This window comes from Excalfactoria chinensis, chromosome 10 (genome assembly GCF_039878825.1).
Source record: "Excalfactoria chinensis isolate bCotChi1 chromosome 10, bCotChi1.hap2, whole genome shotgun sequence".
Taxonomy (NCBI): domain Eukaryota; kingdom Metazoa; phylum Chordata; class Aves; order Galliformes; family Phasianidae; genus Excalfactoria; species Excalfactoria chinensis.
In genome coordinates this window covers 13,834,670-13,857,135 of record NC_092834.1, presented here as the reverse complement: position 1 = coordinate 13,857,135, position 22,466 = coordinate 13,834,670, and the positions used below count along the sequence as shown (strand labels likewise).

At 36.6% G+C, this 22,466-nt stretch overlaps 1 protein-coding gene across 4 annotated transcripts in view; it reads right to left on the bottom strand.

The window, feature by feature from the left end:
* The window catches only part of ENTREP2 (endosomal transmembrane epsin interactor 2), a 98,178-nt gene that overhangs the window by 56,549 nt on the left and 19,163 nt on the right, over nucleotides 1-22,466 (bottom strand). The gene's annotated exons all lie outside the window — the stretch shown is intronic.

The window sequence follows — 22,466 nt, the reverse complement described above, 5'->3', positions numbered from 1 at the left end:
ACAATAGGTCTTCAAACAACTCCCGGATTTTATCAACAATAACAGAGAAAAAATGTTTAGGGTAAATTTTCACGAGGTCTCTCAGCATCCACAAAGGTCAGCTTAGAGAAACACACAAGAAGGGGAGTCAAGATGTAGAAATCATTAATTTTGTTAGTATTTCATCACAGCTACAGTAAACACAGAAAGAGTAAAATACAACAGGGGTGAGGGGAAAAAGACATTAGGAAATCTTTCCATTAGGACACTGAATTAAAAAAATAATAAACCTCAGTGTAAATAAAATCCAGGGAATGTGCTTATTTCATGACACTGCAGTGTCATTTACCCTGTCTGACTAACAGTAACACTTACACTTAGCTGATACAATAATTACGAAATCTTCTTGCAATTGCTTATAGTAATCTGTAGTATCATTACTGCTCTCTATAGACCTTTGATATTCAAAGGGGTGAAAGACCAGGAGCTAACAAATACTGTTTCCCATGACATGGTATTTGAAGCTGGCTGAAATTCAAATGTCAGAAAGTCACCATTCTCACTGTATCATGCTCTACTAGCAATCCTTCATGTACAATAACAGTAGGGCATAATAATTAAAAAAGTATCCGTATTTATCATCTAGAAAAGCAACATTGTATAGTTTTGCTGGTAAACCAGACTTGAAATAAAACTGTCTGCTGATGCTTGGTTTGAATATGGAAGGAGAATCTGTTGTTCTGCAGAAAAGGTCCAGTTTAAGCTCTCACTACGTCTGGTCTGAGGGCATTCATATTGCAACATATTACATACAACCTGGTGAAATCCACAGCTACTGCAGTTGAAAAAATTATTCAGGAAGACGTGCTGAAAGATGCATCTTCTGATATTTAGCATCTATGGAAAAATTTCAGATAAGGTTTCATTGTAAGACTACAATGTTAGTTCTGAATCCAAGTACAAATGGAACTGGTGAGAAGAAGAAGAAAGCATAGCAAAAAGTGAGCCAAAACCAGGGTATGGATATCTAATGACTATGCAAATGGCCTCCACACAGAAACATGTGGTTTGTATTCTACAGCATATCTTATAGCATTGTATTATGCATCATAATTCTGGATGCTGACCGAGGCAGAGAAAAGCAGAGTTCCATTTCTCAAGTTAATTTAATTTGCTCACATAGATGCATTTGCCTATGACTGCTGTATGGCAACTGTCTCTGGCTGATAATCATGTAATGTGAAGCTGCACTCAAGAAGGTAAAATGACAGGGTTATCTAGCTTTACTTGAGGCTAGACAGCTGCATGCTCTTAAATAAATAAATGGAACAGCTAAACTGCGAGGTTATTACAGAAAATCCTTTAGGAAAAACAAAAAACTGCCTTCCAATATAGAGTCTGTGTTGATATGTAAAATACTCAATAAATCAGTATTTCTCAGTCACCAAGTTGGGTTACAAGTCAAAGTAATTTAGTACACTAGCTACACAAAACTATCAAATCCTCTTTCATTTGCCATGTAACCTCCTCCCTGTCAACCAAAAAGTAAATTGGTCTTAAACTTTGACAATGGGTTTGATTTCAGAACCCACACGTAGCATTATCTAATGTCTTGCACCTAACTTCTATCTGATGAGCTACAGTGAAAATGCCCAATCATATCAATTATTTAATCAAACTACTAAAATTTTGTTCTAAAACATACATTTTCCAAGTTTTGCAAATTCCTACAGCTGTGTGTACCTGCTCGCTATTACAATGGTGTTGATTTACAGAGCAAAAAATACACAGAATATGTCAGACCTGACTTCTGCAGTATTAGAAATGCCCATGCATTAGGTACGAACGCCTTTCAACACACATATAAAAATCCCATTGTCATTAATGCAAGTTGTGCTCACGCACAGAGCAAATGCATTTATTTTAATATGTACATACAGAGGCAGGACAAACACAGAAGGTAAAATTACTTTCTAGTACATGGAAATTCAAAGACAGATTTAAACCAACAGTTAAAAAAAAAAAAAAAAAAGAAAAGAGGAAAAGGAAAAAGGAAAAAGGAAAAAGGAAAAAGGAAAAAGGAAAAAGGAAAAAGGAAAAAGGAAAAAGGAAAAAGGAAAAAGGAAAAAGGAAAAAGGAAAAAGGAAAAAGGAAAAAGGAAAAAGGAAAAAGGAAAAAGGAAAAGGAAGCCCATAACAGTTTGTTTTCCATCATTTTCAGACTGTGACTTTGAATATGGGACAGATCAGATGATGTCGTCTCACGATACACCTTACACCATTGGTTTTATAAGTCTTCACCTCCACCATGATTATTTGCACATAATTTTTTTTGTACCCTCCTTTTAAACATTTTCTTTGGACTACAAAAAATTATATTTATATAAACATTAATTCAATTTAAACCACAGTGAAACACTATCAAGGTTAATTTATGGAACAGTAAAATTACTGATGTTTCAGCATTTCTTTGTTTAGTAAAACAAATTCTCTTTTTTCTAAGTACAACTTGAGACCTTGCAATGCTTTTCCAACATACAGCATATTAGCTACAGAAAACTCAAAGCTCTGTTACCTATCCTTATTTCTAGTTTCTTGCTGAGGATAATACACCATATGCCAAGTCATCTGCTCCTGTTCTGCAACTTTAAGAGTTCCTCAGCTCGTAAACTCTGAACAAATTCTGCTGGCAACAGATTCGGTTACCAGTAAAATAAGCATACATATTGTTCATAAAAACTGAAGGAAACTCCTCCTCAGCCTTCTTCTCAGATACCAGACTTAACCTCAATTTCCATTATTTGCTATCTTTAGCTCCTAAATTGCCGGAATAAGCAGAAACAACAGCTTCTGCATTTCCTCCCAAAGCACAGGACAAAATGCATATAACGTGTCAATTCAAATGTACACCAGTTCAAATATGTTGAAGTAAACTATTTTTAGAGAGAGAAAAAAGAGAGAGAAATATCACAATGTTTAGTTTAGAGACATTAACTATGCTACTAAAAGCACTGAGCATTCCTGCAAGGGTGGTAAAGAGGAAGCCAATCCCAACTGCGTCAATTAGCTCTAGTAGCAACTGAAATTAAAATGGAAACTCTCGTCTAACAAGTTAGGTATAATTGACGAAACTACATCAATCACTTTATTTTGCAGAATAACAGCTAGCTTCATACCATAAAAAAAATATAAGTGCTTCCAGGTGACTTAGAATAGGCAAGGTAGCAACCAAAGTAAATTAAGGCATAACTGCAGAAGCAGAGCTTAATGGAGTTTCAAAGGAACTAATTATGGGACAGACAAAGTACAACAACTGAGGAGAATACTGAAATAACAAAGAATGTGGTGTGGTTTTCTTCATTCAAAATGCTCATTAAAAAAAGTTTTACCTACAAACAAATGAAATAGTATTTTTAAAACAATAAGCCAAAATTATTCAGCATTGCACTGAACATAAAGAAAACACTGGGGGCAATCTAATTATATTTAAAAATATAAGTATCCATGATTTAATGAACAGATTTAATCAATCTTGTAAAATAAAGAGCCAGAACTATATTTTTAAAGGAGCTATGAAAAATAAATGTGATATTACACAATATAATACACCCTGGGAACTGTATTTAGTTTAGGGCCCCTCACTACAGTATAGATCCTGAGCTGCTGGACCACAATAAGAGAACAGCAACAAAGATGGGGATGGGGCTAGAAAATGAAACATATGAGGAACAGCCAAGGGAAATGGAGTTGTCTGGTCTGGAGAAGGTTGAAGGTAGAGCTCACCGCTTTCTACACCTACCTAGAAGGAGGCTGCAGTGAGGATGGATGTTAGTCTCTTTTCTCAGGTGACAGGTAGCACTGAAATGACCTCAAGCTGCACCAGGGTTTAGATTGGATATTGGAAAGAATTTCTTCATGGAAAGGCTGGCAAGGCATTGGAGAAGGCTGCCTGGGGAGGTGAGGAAGTCTACATCTATTTAAAAGATGTGTGGATGTGGCACTTAGGGACATGGTTTGTTATTTTGTAGTGCTAGGCTAATGGTGAGACCTGATTATCTAAATTGTTTTTTCCAACCTAAACAATTCTATAACTCTGTGATTCTAATCTTTGACAAGACTGAATGAAGTACGTAAGAGAAATCTGAATTAATTATTTATCTGTGATTCCCAATAAATCTAACAATGGCCATAGACAGATGTTACAGATGAATAAGTACACCTTTTCAAAAATGCACTTTTTGTGAACCAGTATGTGAAAGCATACAGACTGAATGTCTACTCCAGGACCTGCCAATACAATCAGTATCCACATGGGGGAATTTCTTTCTCCCCATAAGCAGTCTGAAACTCTTCTGTTTCAACTGATGCCCATTCGTCTCTTATCTCTCAATGTGCTGCTGTGAAGAAGCCAGTATTTGGAAGAATATGAAACAGGCACAATTACCACAAAAGTCGTCAATTTTCATCTCAATCTAGATTAAAAAACTAGGTTGCAAAAATATTACTTGTCACACTTTGAAGAAAGGCTTAACTTTAAAATTTCATAGCAGCAGATTTGTCAAGCTGGTACGCAGCATAGTAACGTAAGAGGTGTCAAAGAAGGGAATACTTTTACAAATGAGAAAAAGTGTATACAGCTGTCAGTCACCTTTAATTGATCTTAATAACACATTCAGATGCAGTTAAGGAACCATAAGTCACTCCTCTTCACAGTTTTGGGACTTCACACTTTCTGAGACTCAGATTCCATTTTCTCTTTTCCTTGTAAGACATTAAGGACATCGAACATCAGTACCAAAATTTCACAGCAAATCCAATGGTATGTTAATATACTCTTAATGTATTTAATGTGCTGTGCTGGAAGCGGAGCACAAAGAACAAACTTTCTAAGTTGTTGTAAGTTTCTGTATCATTATTTCCTAACATTTTTTTAAACACTTAGTAGAACTTTCCTATTTTCTGTTTATTTTCTCTGGAAAATTTTAGGGCTAAAACTTAGTTTTGACAGGGATGTCTTATGCAAAATAAAGATACGTACTTTAAAACACCATTTTGTTGTCACTCTGCAGACATTCCTTACATTTTGGAATGGAACTCTTTCCATTTTGTTTACATCTTTTTAAAGAACAGGCTACAAGGTGTTAAAGCACATTGACTGCACAGAAGACTGAAATGGAATACAATAAGTTTCAAAAATATACAAGATAGTTCAAAAGAGAACAGTCGACTACTTTTCAAGTATATTAAGTGTTGAACAAGAAATAATTGACTTTCATTCATACTAGAGGAAATTTAAGCTAGATGCTAAAAAGAATTTTCCAATGGTTGACACATTTCAATCTTTTCAGAAGGGATTAGTTATGGAATTATGGGGGTTAAGTCACACTTCAGAAGTGACACATTACTACCAGGAGCACTCACTGCAGCAACTGTGGTCCATTCTAGTAAAATGATGGTAAATGAAATACAAGTTGTATGAGAGAGATCTGGAACAGCATGGGACTTAGCTAAGACATACTTACTCCAAAAATCATCTACCAGAAATATTATTCTTAACTTCAATTTCTTAGAAAGCAGCAAAGGTAAAGAATTCCTTGGGATGAGGGTGGTGGAAATGTATTAACAGGTATCAGAAGAAAATAATCACTCATACATTTCTATATGCATATACATACATGCATACATTCCTGAAAACTGCAGAACAGCAGCATGATTTTGGAATGACCTTTCAAAAAAAGTCATCATAAACAGCAGATACTGATAAAAATCACACCATACTGCCACACATGCATAAGGCTTAAAGAAAAAGTCCCAGGCTAAAGATTCTTGAAAACAGTCAATACAGATAGTTGTGCACTTATCCCTTTTTAGCACGCATATTATCACTAGAATCCAAGCACCACTCTCCTTTAAAGACCACAGCACAGTGAAAACAAGGAACACAAATACCACCAGACAGCCTACTCTGAAGCAGATCTTTACTGTGCATGATAAATACAACTAAAACAATAGCAACCAAATAGCAACAATTTCAGTGTTGCTTTGAGCTAATTTCTAAAAACACTCAATATGTTCCAGACTAACAAATACTGCACCACAGCTTCATCTCATTTGCCCACTGTGAACCTAAAACTAATCTAATTCTAATTACCATGGAAACAGGAGCAGAGAAAATCCCTTGGTGGCCCACATGAACAGGACAGTAAGATTACCTACATATTGACACAGCTACCTGAATGCATTCAGAACATGCAATTTTGATCTCATTTTAAGCTCCAGGGTGGGCTTCGTTGTTTCATTTTTCTTTTCCTGTGAAATATACTTCATACCCATCAAAATCTGCTTGTTTCACATCTACAGTTTATTTACAGAATAAACAAGGATTGTAAAATTGCAGTACACTCAGTAGCTAATATGTAGAAAAAGGATTTATCACAAAATATTTATTCCTTCCAAATAAAGAGAAAACCAAGCTCTGGAAGTAGACAGATGTATTATTCAGAAATATATTTTCCAATGATGAACATAATGTCTATATTCTCTGCATTTATTATTCTTCTAAGCAATTCAGATATGTTGCGTTCAACATCACTATAAAATGCAAACTCTATTGGAAAACAGTGGGCAGGGATTAGGTAAACACAGAGATTCTATATCAATGACTCGTAACACATCTTAATTCTTATCTGATTTTTATTAAAGCATTCACTGAACATGCAGTTGCATTATTTTAAATGTCCCATGATATATTTAATGAGTTTGATGTGGACAGCCACCAGAACAAAAATATTTAAACAAAGCAGTCTGCAAGCAGTCCTTCAGGCTTTAAAATGTATTAGATCTGTAGACAAATCTGAAACAAAGAGAGGACTGAAGATCTACTTCAATTCATGCCATTTCACAGTTGAAAAGCTTGAAATCAAAATAAGATCCATTGAGATAATGTAAGAGAGTACCTAAGAAGCTTTGGTTACAATTGCAGTTTTGGAAAACCCTCTAACATTTAAATGAGGATCCCCACAGACAGTGCAAGATCTCCATCCTCTAGAATGACTTATGAATGAATCACAGAGCACTGTTACCATTGAATATCACCACCACTACTGCTTCTGCATAACCAGTCTCCATATGCCTAATGATTTTCAAAATGAAAGATAAAATAGCTAATTCTTTTAAAAATATTGGACTTGGGAAAAAAAAAAAAAAAAAAAAAAAAAAAAAAAAAAAAAAAAAAGAATAAATGTCTGTCTATACATGCATCCAATATCTCGACAATAGCTCATATTAACACCAGATGGCTTATTGATCCTTTGAAGCAGGCAGGTTCTACTGAGATAGCAACCCAAAGCTTAATTAAAGTGCAGTGAATGAAAATAATAAGTGAAATTATAAACTGACCATTATTTGTATGTATGTATTGCACAATGTTTTCTCATTTGAATATTTCCTTGACCTTTAATATGCCGTGCAAACTATGGATAACAATGATGACTGCTACAAGAGCAAAAAACCTCCTCCCTGCCACACCTGCCATCCAAAAAAGCACAACTTCTACTGAATTTCCTTTTGAAAAATACTGGTAGATTTTACATTCTCAGTAATTTTATTGTAGGAAAATTCTTCAAGGCCTGAAAATGAACAAAGAAAAGATTCCATGCTTTTTTCACTACAAAGACAGTTTCTAAGATCTTACCCAGCTATGAGGACATCACTTCCAAAATTCTCATTTGATGTTTCAGTTAACAAAGAGAATTATGACATCCATTATGCTGCTGTGACAAAGAAAATATTGTGATAAATTTCTTTAGGCATTTTCCTAATCTATTTTCACACCAATCTTGACTTGTATCATCAACTCAGTACAGAACATTATTCTAGAAATGCTGTTTTCCAGTAGCATTAGGAAAACACTAATCAGATTTTTGCTGGTGGGCTCTGCCAACAATTATACGAATGAAGACTGAAATTGCTTTAGATAAGTGAAATGAGAAGATGGCTCTTTCAATTACTGACACAATTCCTCAAGGGATGAAACCTGAGGTGTACTGTAAAGCAATCTAAACATCAAGAATAACAGTATTTTCTTTGCCTCATACTCAGAAGAGCTTCCAAATACAGACAGACTTGCTTCTACACATCTCTGGCACACATGAAACTCTAGTCCTCTGGTTCTCTGGATCACATGAACCTATGTTTCACTGCCACAAGGGTGCATGGATTAGCACAAGGGTACAAATCAAAAAGTAATAAGCCTTGGACTCTAATGAGCATTATTACTGATTGGCCACAGGGTCATTCTTCAAGTGTAATAACAATAAGAAGAATGTAAAGGATGAACAGACTCAGACAAGAGACAGAAAGGGACAGTGAAAATATTGAATGGTTGCATTAGATGAATGCCAGCTCTGTATCTTGCCTACAACACCTGCCACACTTTCAATGAAAACTGTATACAGTACATCATCTATCACATTTTCTAAAGCACCCCTTGGAGGCATCCATAACCATGACAGTCTGGTAGCCACCACACTCAAAAACATAGCACATGCCCAAATAAATAAATCAATTTATAAAGGGAAAGGATGGATGAGTTAATATAAGCGCAGGTTTAACGTCATCATGTCTTCCAAACACACTGAGGGTTATAAAGACAGATTTCATGTCTTTTACCTTATATCCATCTACGAATGTAAACTTTTTCACTTATTTGTCTCAAAGGATCTCATTATTTTAGAAGGTCTAATCAAGTTAACTTATTAGTGTTAATTAGCAGAGCAAGTATATCTGAATCCCAGCATTTCTCTTGTTCAAATTTAAAATTTCTGTTTTTGGAAAAAAAGCAGCTATAATTGCTACTTAATTAAGTTACATATTAATAAGAACTCTTTTTGAGTATCAGGAACTCAACATGCATCTCAAGGTTAAGCGGTTACATAAAATACAGCAAAGCATGAAATGCTTTCAATGGCAGGTAGCAAGAACACTAGCATGATGTCTATGCAGTATTTAAACCTTCCTCTTTGACAGGATAACAGAGAATCAATTGCAGCATAACATGATTTAAAAATGCAAATTCACACTCTCTCCCTGAAGCTAGGAAAACATCTTTATTTGTTAAGTATCACCAGCCTCCTTGTGTTTCAAACCTCCATGTGCAGATTAACTACATAGGCTGATCAGCTATATTTTTAAGGATTCATTCAAAGCTACAGAGTATGTAAAACCAATGGTGTAGAGCCTTATGTTCAAAATTTACTAACAGTTCCCAGTCAGAAGCACTTCAACTCTCACTTCCATACCTGCCTAATGTGCCTCAACTTCCTCCTAAAGACAGTAATGAGAAACCTACACCTCTCTATTCAGTGGCCTAACTGCCCAGACACTTCCATTTGTGTCAACTGCTACACTGGTTGGTTGTTTTCTAAAAACGCTTGGACACTTTGTTTCAAACTGAGCTTGATACATTTTACAACAGTTACAGCAAACTTCGCAGGGTACTGGAATTGAGTATCTAGTGGTGCAGATTTCAACAAGTTCCATGAGTCCACTGAAAACACACCCTCCCAGGTCAGCAAAACACTTGTGCAAAAGGCGTCATTATTTCTCTCTTGCTTTCCAGAGATTTTTTAAGAAATGCAGGAAAAATTACTTTCACCTCCCATTAATTGGTTGAAGATCAAAACCTCAATCTTCCAATTCAGTTTTTCCTCAGAACACCCTGCAAGCTGCCTACACCTCCTCTATTTGGCAGGTTCTTTTCAACTCTATAGAAATGTCTCCAGAAATACACCAACTCCAACCTGCAGTTTCATTTCATCTTCCTTTTCAAAGCAGCCTCACTGAAAATATTTTTCATGTTCCCTTTCCACTTTTTATGCCTACCTCCTCTGTACATGTGCATGTAGAAATAGTCAGATAGAAACCAGAAACACAATATTCTCAGTGCACTCCATTAATATTCCCTGCTTTCAAGCGTCATAATGAGCTATTTGTTTCAAATACACTAACACATTTATGTTTATAATATATGTATAGATATATATAAATAATGATAATTACCTGTAACCTTTAAAAACAACTTAGTAATAAAATCCTTCTATTTCACAGTCATGCATGTGTTCTCAAGCACAACTGTATACATAACTAGATTGTTTCTTCCAAATTACTAATCAAGAAAGATGAGAAGGGTCGAATTTAGCTACTCTTTAAATTTGACCATTATAGTTGGTAAAGTTTTGTGTGACTGGTCAATCTTTAAGGATTTTAGTTTTTTTGTTCACCCCTCCCTATTACCGCAATTAAGACTTTTCCTGAGTATAGGACTTGTAGCATGCAAAGGTGTTTGGGAGATTCATGTATCAGACCTGTCACAGTAATCCTCAGATAAAGACCACAAGAAGCACCTGACCTCTGGCAGAATGAAGAGGATTACAGCAGAGACAGTGCAATTAATTTCAGAAATCATAAAAAGATCAGCCTAAGGTTTTGTGCCATCTGAAGCCCTCATCTTTCATAAAGCAGTACAGCAAAATAAATTCTAGATGCAGGGTTTTACTTCATGCAAGTACCCACACAATATTTCATTACTTATTATTTAATTGTTTTTCTGAAGGCACAGCAAATGCACTTTCAATTAAAATTGCAGGGAATGAAAACATCGGTTTGTCATTTTGAAAAATTCCATGCTAAAAATAGCATGTGACCTAATATCACGCTTACCGAATATGAAAAATTCTGCTGTAAAAATGCAATCCCATCACATAGTACATGGCTCCACTAAGAGCAAAGATTTTTTTCAATTTATTTTTAACTAAACTAACCCACACAACCCAACAGCAATCCAACTCATTCTGGTTTTCTGCTTACTTTTTACTGACAGCACTGGAAAACTATCTAGTATACCAGTCCTTACTTCATTAAGTAAAAATATCTCTTTTCCATAGAATACAACACCAAGTTTCACACTGCCCCACTGACATGAAACTCACTCGGCACTGATGCTTAGCCTTACTTTTTCAAAAGACAAAGGTTTGATTCAGTACATCTATACTAAGAATGTTCCTCTTCATCTACTCCCAAATCAAACTGTCTCAAACAGACAAGATCTGGGAGCAATTCCTCCACCTGGGTCTCTACCCTGGGTGCCACAGAATGGCAGTGCTGGCACACGAGCTGGTGCTGTGCAGCCACTCCCTGCTCAGAGGGCAGCACAGCATGGTGTTCTACTGCACCTCCTGACATAGCCTGTCTATAGCAAACTGCAAATGCTGGCACAAACAGCCTGAAGAATGATGCAATGCATTTAGAACTAACACTCTCAAGTATTCTGTTCTTAGTTCTGATTAATTACTATTTAAGACTTGAAATACATCATTTTAGGCGTGCTAAATACAAAGCATATGAAGTCTATTGTGTGACAACTCTTGTGACTTTTATGAAATTCTATTTCAAATTAGAAAGAAACAACAAAGAACTTGGAAGTAGAACAGCGTAAATCATTCCAACAACATGGTCAAACCACCCCTGAACATCAACAATGCCACCGCAAGAAAAATGAGCTATGGCATTCCATTTTGTGATGAAAGCCATCAAGCTCACTGAGGAGAATGCACATTATAGGAAAAATCTAGCTGAGAATTGTTTTCGCATCAAGCTTTTTGGCAGCGTGCTGACATGCACTTAGAGCTCAAAACTCCAGAACTGCTTTGCAGAAGTTTAGTTGTCTTATGATGCAATCTGATATGTGACATGTCACCAAAACTTAAGCCAAATATTAAGAACAGGTGAAAAAACAGTAGCTATAACAATAAATAAATAAATGATCCAAGTCTAATTCTAATAGAGGCTTTTTAGATGTCAGCCCACAACAGACTTCCGCAGAATGCAATACAGTATTTCAGTAATTTTAAATAAATGAAGTATTTGGGCAGTGCCAGCACAAGCACTCAATGTAGTATAAGCTCCCAAAATTAAAACCCACAGCCATTCTGTGTGTAAGTAGGAAGTGGGGAAAAGAGAAAATCCTAGAAGCACAGAGTTCTTTTTATGGTGCAACAGCTTCACATTGATTTCTGATGCACAGTACCACACTCATTTGAACAGCAACTTATGATTTATCCTAAACAATACCAAAACACTTTGGCACAGCATCATTAGACAGAAACTCTTTGTGCACAGAGCCAGCTCTGAAGCCATGCTGGATCATCATGTGTGGGGAGACGAACAACACTTAGAATGTGCTGTCTTCCCTGTCACAGTGCCAGCATCCATCAACTTTCACCATGGCACCTTCACCCACCCCAGTGGCACTACATCACATGTTCCATTCCTTCTGTCACTGACATTTGAGCAGAGAGGTGTGGGGCCAGAGATAAGGGCTAGATTGGGTGGTCTCCTGCCACAGGAGCAGACTGCAGTGTACAGAGAACAGCACAACACCCTCGATCCCGTGCTGCCTGCCCTGCACCAGAAGCTCTCTGCCACCCATGGGATGTAAGTCCTCTTCCTGTGCTGCCTCTGTAAGCTGGGCTGGACAGGGATGCCAAGTTCTAAAGCACAGAGCTCAGCACAGCACCCATCACCACACCACTCATTGACTGCCTGATCTATAATGTTGTCAGATGATGCAGATGGGAGGCCCAGAGGCTGCAGGACCTTGAAGATAACAGCATTCTCAGTAGGAAGGAGGACCACCCTGCATCTGCCCCTCCAGAGGACTCTCATCCCTACAACAACAACCTCCAATAGCTCTGAAGTTTCAGTCATGGAGGAGCTCACTGGGACATCTGGTGGGATCCTTCACAGGGTGCTGGTGAGCTCCCTGGCTGCACTCAAACCCTGCAGAGTGGGAGCAGCCACATATGGAGCCAGAGCAGGAGACAGCAGGATTCAGTGCCCAGGACTGCAGCCACAGGCACTCTGCACCTAGCAAGGGAGAGAAGAGCTCATCTCAAGGGTCCCCAACACCCTGAGAAGGGCCAGCAGTACCCAGGGTACTCTCCAGACCCGCAAGAGGCTGACCCTCAAGTGCTTCTAGCAGGGCTAACACTTATTTTTAAATAAAATTAAAAATAATTATAAAATTTAAACTATCCCATAGACAGTCTCTCAAACCAGAGCTGTCGCAGCCATGTGCACACTACTGGTCCCTTGAGGTACTTAAAAGACATGCAGATGGGGCACTTGGAGACATGATTCAGTAGCACTGCACAGTACCCTCCCCACATCCTGGTTTCAGCCCATGCAATGCTGATTTAATACTGGCTGGGAAGAGCTGCCACCACGATGGCGTGGGACAGACCGTGGCTGCAGGCTGGGCTGGGCTGCATATGGCACTGCCTTGCACCACATGTTGGAAACACCTGCTTTAGGCTGATCAGTGTTACTCACTGTAATATAAAATGTAACTTCAATTCAGCTTATTTAAGCAACACAAATTCTTGTGTGTCATACTTGCAGCCTGCATATTATTTAGAAGTGTAATAAATTCTTCTGGAGAAAGAAAATGCTTAGTGTGTACCTGCCTTAATCACAATGAAATCAACAGAGCTTCAAGAATTCTCTTTCCCATCCTTTAAGGTTTTTTTTTTTTTTTTTGCCTTAGTGAAACAACACCTGTATCATCATAATAGTGATTCAGACAAACTAGGAGCAGAAATGATTTAGATTAGGTTAGGATGGCTTCATCTACCTTTTCTCACTTCCCTATTCTAATAATGTGACTTGTTTAACTCTCTTGAGAACCCAGTGACAGATATTTTAAAACACCTTAAGTATCTCCTGAGAAATCACAATAACTTCATTCCTGATTTCTCATCCCAGTACGATTCCTACACTCAATGCTTGTGTTACTGCAGCTTGGCTGACCATAGACTCAACAGAAGAGTAACATGCTGACGTTCATAACAGAAAGTATGTCCCTACTTCAGTTGTTTTTAAACATTTTATTCATTAGAACAGGCTAAAATGAAAATAAGAAAGGCTGACTAAAAAATATTTGCAAGGAATCTAGCAGCATTGTATTTTACGTGCATAGACATTCAGCATACAAAAAAAAGTCAAGCAAGGTCGGAACATAAGATGTTCAGATTTTTAATAAGACTCTGACACCTTCAACTTGTATTTCAAAAGTAACTTAGACTTTTAAACTCCTAAATCAGATGTTTTTGACAATTAGCTCTCCAATAAAAAAATGTAATAGGATGGTATTCCAGGAGATAAGCATCAGCTGTCTCTTCAAAACATGTCCTTCCTCTTAATAAGGTCAAGTTTATAACAAAAAGGGGTGGCAACTTAGCTTGTAAAATCTGTTTCTAAAGGTATTTTCTCACTAGAGAAAAACAAATAACTATCAACAGTTATCAACACAGAAGAGAAATCTTTAGTTTTAAGCTGCAGTATGCTAAGAGATGAACCTCTTCAGAGGTGCTCTGTCCAGGAGCATTTCTTTGTATACAGCCATATAGTTGACGGGAAAGCAATGATGACAATACATATCCTGACAAAATTTTCAGGTATCAAAAGCACTGAACAGACAGAATTGGCCTTTCAAGACAAAGGGCCGTACTGAAGCACGCCTGTCGAACTGCTAAGTGGAATTTACATGCAGAGTTGTCCTCAAACTCCCAGCTTGCAGCTAGCTTGAAGAAATTCAGCCTTAGCACTCCAGCGCTATCAACAAATATTCTCCCAAGCTCTTGCTATTGAGTTTTAGGAATGCAATCTGCGTGTAGTGGTTCAAGAATCTGGACAGTGGGTAGAACAGATAATGGTATCTTAACTAGGAAAAAGATTCTCAACAGGGTAATCTGTAATACATTATACCCTACATTGTATTGGAGAAAACATAAAATGGCAAAAGCAAAGAAAATGCAGAACTGTGGCAATCTAAAAATAAAATTAGCAGATTTGGGGTTTTGTTTAAAAACCAACAATAAAACAATGCAAAAATATCAAGTAGACTGGTGGGAAGGACAGGGAATAGCATACTGATAGTCCGTAAATCACAAAGAATCACAGCATTGTACGGGCTGGAAGAGACCTCTAGAGATCATCAACTCCAATCCCTTTGAAAAGCGGGCTCTCTATTTTAAAGCTGCAGTAATTGTGACTTAATAATGTAATAGTAATAGTGGTCTGTGCTATTTCTCTTCCATTATTAAATATTCTGAAAGCACAAAATGACTAATTTCCTAAAATTTCCACAGCTTACATTTCAGTAAGGTTTTCTATACGTAGTAGCCAACAGATCCCAGCTCAAAACAGACTTTACACATCTGAAATTACACACACGGCCTAGACTAGAATTCCAGAGATGAAACTCTCCCAGTCTCTCACATGCTCTAGCATAATCTGATACTGGCCAATCTCTGACACTCAGAGCACACACATAATAACGTCACACATACTGTGTATGCTCAGCATGTAAACATAAAGCTGCCATGGCTCTAACTTAGAAATTAATGAGCTGCAGCCATGCAGTTATGTTGAACACACAGACAGCAGAAGCGAAAATGAAGTCTATGCAACCAGTACCTTTGATCCTTCTATCTACCTGCCTTAGACAGTTCAAAACAGTGTCCAAATGCAAACAACTAGAGAGACAATGGGGAGGGGGAAGGGAAGCAAATGAGCAAGAATAAACTGAGATTTAAAAGTAAAAAAAAAAAAAAAAAAAAAAGTTGTCAACAAACAACTCAGAAGTCAAAAGGATCTCATGCAAACTAAGGGGAAATGAAGACTGAAGGTAAAGAGAGAGTGCTTGCAAATGAGAAGTAGAAGATACATGCAATTTTAAGGCTAAAAGAAACAGGACAGGATAGAAAGTTGAAAGGGTAAAAGATCACATCTTCGGTAGTTCACCACCAAAGACTCAAATTCCACTGTTCCTCCTACGTCCACAATTCATCCACTACATAAGCCTTTTTTTGTTTGTTTTAAATGACATTTTACATCTCCACATACACACAAAATCAACTGCACAATACTGAATTTGTACACAGATACACATAAATGTGTAGTGCAATATGATTTACTAATTCTTCACACCACTTTCCGGAGAACACATGCCTTGCACAGCAGACATTCTCAAAATATGAATCCATTTCATGCTGCATGGAATTTTCTATGGCACATCTGCTCCATGCCCTACAGAGACGGAAACTTAGTGAAAAAGGAAGAAAAACACTTCCATAAATTCCAGGGGAATTAACCTCTCTGTTTTGTTTTGTTTTTTAGAAAAGTTTTGATCTTTCCTATTTAAGTGACCTAAATCAAACTTATTTTTCAGCTTCCCACTGTCCCAATTGTTTTTAACTTGTATTTTAATCAGCATTCCTCTATATAGCTTTTCATTAGTTAAAGGGTAGGTTAGATTAAGCTGGGCATTGCAGCTACTGGCAAAGCCTGAAAGTGAAGGTTAATAGTAAGCTTGAATGTCCAGCTGCCACCAAAGGCTTATTCCCGTGGCACTACTTCTGTAAGAGTTGTGACTGTGAACATCTATACTTGAATTGTCTATTCTTGAATCAAACTGATTCAATTAAGCAATGAATGGATTTGACTAACTTTCCCAATGCTTAAGAAGACAAGCAACAAAACAACTTAGCATCCAATGAGATTACTAAAAATTATTACTTTACTAAAAATTATTACAGAACATAGCAACTATAACTCAAACATTCTTAACAACCATGAAACAGAAGAACAGCAGAAAAATCACTACTGATTCTTAGTTTTACATATGCCTTAATAATACCAAAAACTGCGTTACTATAAAATACAATTTGCAAACAAATATTAGTTCTAAATGTTTTAATACATTCTACAATTTGATATAGTTTCTTTAATATTTGTAAACTTGCTACATCAATATTCTTTCAAATCCTAAGAAAGTTTTTTTTCATAACCAAGTAAGTTTGAATACTCACTATTGACATTTGAAATACTATTTTAAGAAAGTCTCTCTAAGCCTGCAAATACAAAAAGAAGGTTATTTACTTGGGTAATGGCTAACCACAACAATTCTCTTTGGAGCTTGTTTAATTTCATAATGCAATTAAAATCTAGCCAGAAGTCAAATCTTTCTTTTTCTCTAGGGAAACTCATCTCAACTTTTCCCAAGACAATATGCAAGATAAAGTGTAGCCTGTTTTAGCTGATCTACTTTTCTGACAGCTCCTGCAATGGAATAGATTTCTATGCTTTCATTCCAGCTTTCAATCTGGGAAGACCTTAAAGCACTGCTACCAACCAGAGTGCACAGGATGTACAGAACAATGATTACCTTCCAACTTTCCTATGTAATTCTTAACTTTCTTCTCCTTTATGCTGCTAAGAAACTGAAGTCTAAATATTCCCTCTACAGAAACATCGTTCTACATAAATATACAAATAAGTGAGGCTTCCACTCTCCGTCAGTATATCTTCAAGAATATCGAAGGAAAATTATAGCAGTGTCTTCAAGGTGAATGTAGCTATGAAAATGTTATCTCACGAAGGGATAGGGAATAATGATTTGTTAAACTAAAGGATTATTTCCTTCACTTTTGATAATTTCCTTCAAAATATTCACATTTCAAAAAGAAAAGAAGAATAGGTCAGAACTGAATGTGTTTCAATGTCCAGAAGTTCAAAATATACAGATTCCTGTGGATAACATACGGAGCTATAAGTGTTCTGTTTAACTAAAAGAAAAGACTCCTAAAACATTACAGAATATGTTATTACAATTCTCTTTTGCACATTCAATCTATATTCCATAAGGAATATTGATTAAAGAATATTGGGAAGACAAAAATAATAATAATAATTCAAGAATTTAGAAGTAATGATCCTCAGAATCCCTCAAGTCATATCTGTTACCACAAGGAGTTCCAGTTCCCCAGTGAGTCCCAGTAATATTTCATTCTCATGTTCAGTAAGCAGCAATAGCACTTAATTTGAATTACAAACTCCTCGATCATAATATCCAACTACAAAACGTCCCCAAGACATCTATCATTTCCATTTAATTTTACAAGAAAATAAAACGAATCTGCAAGCCATCAATACAATCAAGTAATATTACCACTTGTAAATCAAAGCTTTTTAAAATTATCTTAAAAATGTTTTCAAGGAAAACCCACCACATCCCAGCTATTCCACTAAGAAAAATAATGCTTTTATATATTTTATGTACGCTCAGTTTGACTGATTTTAGAGTAACCTGATATTTCCATCAGAATGAATGCATCAGAACTGTTCTTTGGGGATCACAAGAGCAGTAGGTGGGGTACCAAGAGAACTCATCCACAACAACTATATTCTTTTTATAAATAAGTCAGCCACTAGAATAATAAATAAAAGTGAAATTTAATGTTAAATAAGGACGAAAAGCATACACAATCGCTGAAAATAGAGGACACCATACTTTCAGGTACACCCGTAAAATGAAGTTTGTCATTTTATCAAAAAGTCATTGCTCAGTGTGTGGCAAGTTATATACAACTACTTATACATATGTATAATCCTTTATGAGTTAAAACCAAACTGTAGTACTCAGAGTGGAGATTCAAACTGAAACAACAACCTGGTAACAGCTGAGAGACAAAATACCAGTAACCCGTCCAATACATTTACCTGAGAGTTTTTCCCTTTTAAACTTGTTTATATTTATGCAGCATACTGACAAGTACACGGGAAATCATCTCAGTGCAGAGTGAATGAAAAGTAACAACAGACAAACAATCTGGAAACCAATTTAAAAAAAAAAACTCCTTCAGCTCTCGACTGTGGAAAAGTTTAAAAACGAGACAAGAGACAACTCAAATATGAGTCTCAATACAGTAGCATGTTGGTGCTCATGCACACGTGGGAATCTGTATTTAGTTTTAGGTAAATACATGTTGCAGAGCTGACAAGTGCTAAATTGGCCTGAATATGTGGCAGAGCTCATTATCAAGTGACGAGCTTTACAAGAACTAATAACCAAAACATGAGTGTCAAACCACTACACTGAGAACACGTCAGCCTTGATGAAGCACTGTGACAGAGTGCTGGTGAACCATCAGGAGATGTAAAATCCTGCACAGCCACTTTAAAAGCTCCAGGCAATTCCTCAAAACTCCTCTGGTTCCAGCTACTTGAGCTGCTGTTGAGAAGCCAAATCAGGGATGGACAATATCTGCATGGGCTTAGAGCCTTGTTATCCTGAGCCAGTCTACCAACACTATATTTATCAATCACATGATGCAAGACGATAACAAGATCAGAATTTCAGAGACCAAAGGAAACACATTTTAGCCAAAAATAATTTGGAATCAAGGACATTTTTCTAAGAGAGCTGGGATACACAAAAGCAGAGAGATATAACTGAAATTCAGTTTGATCTCTAAGATGGCATAGACATCCTCAATTAATCACGGTTTCTGGTACATGAAGTACTCTACACAGAAGCAGCAGGAAACTGAAAATTAAAGAATCATAGTGCTGTTGGGAACAAAAGGCAATGATTGATATGCAGCATTCAGTCACTATGAGTGTAGATCAGGGTGAAAAAAAATGTGGGAATCTTTATTTTAAATTTCTTTCATAAATTCTAGTATATTAAATTACTCTCCAAGTGACACTATTTTTGTTTCCCAGTGTTGGAAAAAAAAGTCTGTATATTCTCCATCATGTTTGAATTTCAGCACACAAAGGAACTTTTATCTATACCTCTCCACACCACACTATTCAGAATTTCCTTTCTACTCTCTGTGTTCCCAGATAGTACAAATTCTCCTTAGCAACACGGAGCATGAAAACTAGGTGTGACTTTGCATTGGCCAAACCTCAGACCATAATGCCATATACTTTTCTGCATATATGGGGTTAAGTACAGTGAGACAGTAACTACAGGAATCACTTAAAGTACTGGCTGGTCTAATGACACAAAGATGAAACAGTATCAAAGGGAGAAAACACTAAGAAAAAAGTTGAAGAGATGTTTTTTATTCTTATTTTTTCCAATAGTAGGCTTTCCATTCTGAAAAGCAAAAGTGTTTATCGTTCACATAGATCATCTCAACATGCCATGCTTCAGGCTCTCTCCAACTGACTCAGCAAAGAGCTGTCTCAATGTAATGCTGCACAATTTAACAAACTTGTGATACTTTCTGAAGTGCTTTGAGCACCTAATACCACATGTCAGATTCTGCTTTTATTGCGTTGTCATAAACAAGTTATTCTGTATTTTCTCTAAACTATTTCAGAATAGACAACTTTATAAATCAATAATTCATCCCAGCAGTAGTTATCTAGAACTGTTCCTGATCCGTATCCTGAAATCCTTCTTGAGAAGACTGCCACAAAAATTTGGTGGTAAAAGAAGACCCCTCACTCATGTTCGAATACTTTGTTGTAATTCACATTTGACCGTTTTATTTCATCTTACCTATACGTATGATCAACTGTTTTTTTGCCTAGTAAAACTTCATATAAATTACTTAAGCTGTGCATGGTTGTCAACTTCTTTAATGCAACTTAAATTAGCTGGTTTAACCCCAGATACACTTCTAATTCAGCCAAGGATGTCAGCAATGCAGTGCAAGAAATATCTTTGTTAAATGTATTTACTGAGCTCTGGCACAGTCCTCCCTTATAAAATCAAATGAGTTCATATTTCAGGGCTTTGCTTTATCTTGTATAGCTTAGCAGGACAGAAGCTTCTTTTTTAACACAGATTATGTGAATGCCTACTGACTCTCAGTTCTGCAGGCAGGGTTACAATAGCTCCCTACTGAGCTATTGTTTCCCTTCCTCTTCAACACATGCCAGCTCACCACTCCTCAGCAATGCCATATATGCTAGCATTTGGCAAGGATATTCATATAAGGGCTGGGAAAAAGCAGTAAAGCAGTGGTGTTACACTTCCCTAACTCAATCTCTCTAAAATGCAGCTACAACATGGCATAACAAGTTCAAGAGCATTAAAATCAACTACCTGAAACTCAACAGTAAGGGTGACAACATTCCTTATGAAACCAGAGCTGAAAAGACTAAAGTCACTGCACTAGTTGGTTCAGTTGTCCTCTTTTTATACAAATCATTAATTATATGTTATACACTGGCATATAATGTAACAAACCATGGCCCAGAAAAGAGATGGAGTCACTGTCCTTGGATGTGTTCAAGAAACATGCAGATGTGGCACTGAGGGACAAATGTGGGCATGGTGGGATGGGCTGACAATTGGACTAGTTGATCTCAGTGGTCTATTTCTGACCTTAATTATTCCATGACACTGGAGATCAGTCTGTATTTTTCCACAAGTAAACCACTCTTACTATCCTAATTACACATATCTATCCTGGAAGCTATCTTCTTTTTTGTAAAGTTTGAGGTTAACTGAACAACACATAAGAAACAGAAATATACTTCATTTTAACAGTCTTTGTTTTAATGCAACATCTCAAAAATTCTGCACATCCCAAGACAGCTTTCTGCGAAACAGTACTACTGAATATTATTGATCATTTTGCAGGTTCCTTGCATCCCAAACATGATAAGACTGAAGGAAAAGCAGCAAAATCTTTCTTTGTCTCCCATCTCTTTAGTCTGACCCACTGGACTTGCAGTATTATTGTCTATCTTAAGAGAAATCAACAACAATAACAAAACAAAGCAGATTATCGAGACAAGAAGCATACATCACAGTGATATGCTGAGTTTTTTCTCCATGCAGTAGAGGGGAATTGGGGAAACGGTACATGAAAGAGTAGGGCTGGCACATGTGGTTGTCTTAAATACACAGATCTGTAATTAAGTAAGAATGACTCATTAATCTTTGCAGAACTGCACACTCTTTAAAGAGATACGCCATTAAACACCATGATCAAATTTTGAAAGACTATTAAAACTAAAAGCAATGCTGCAACTAATAAAATTATTGCAGACAAACGCATAAAATTCTTCTAAAACTCAGTAAAAGAGAGAAAAAAAAACCCAAACATTTTATGACATAAAAATAACTTAAAATTTTCAGCTATACAACAAAATATCTTTTAAAAAATAATCTCATTAAAGCTAGAAAGGTGCCATGAAGATTGCTGTGCATTTGTCTGCTTGTGTAACAGCAGCTTTAAGGTTCAAACAGTTCAGGTGATAAAACACTAGACAGCAACTAAAAAGATTTTGCACAACTTTCATTTTTCAGTGCCTCTGTTCTTAAAGGTATATTAGTGATCCTGCAGCATCTCAGATAACAACCATGAACATTTAGTCAATGCAGCCAAGTTTCTCAGTTTATCTATCAGAAACAGTGCCATTATGTTTATTTGGTGTAATTATTGCAAGGCTGACTTACTCAGCTGCCTTCAGCGTTAAGCAACTTAGAAGTCTGCCTGCACCACTTTTATAGAGAAGTTCAGTTCATTATTTTCAGCCAATCAGCTAACACACAACTGATCATTTTTGTAACAAATCACATTCAACCTGTCAAATCCCACATGGTCAACTCAAGACCTCGCT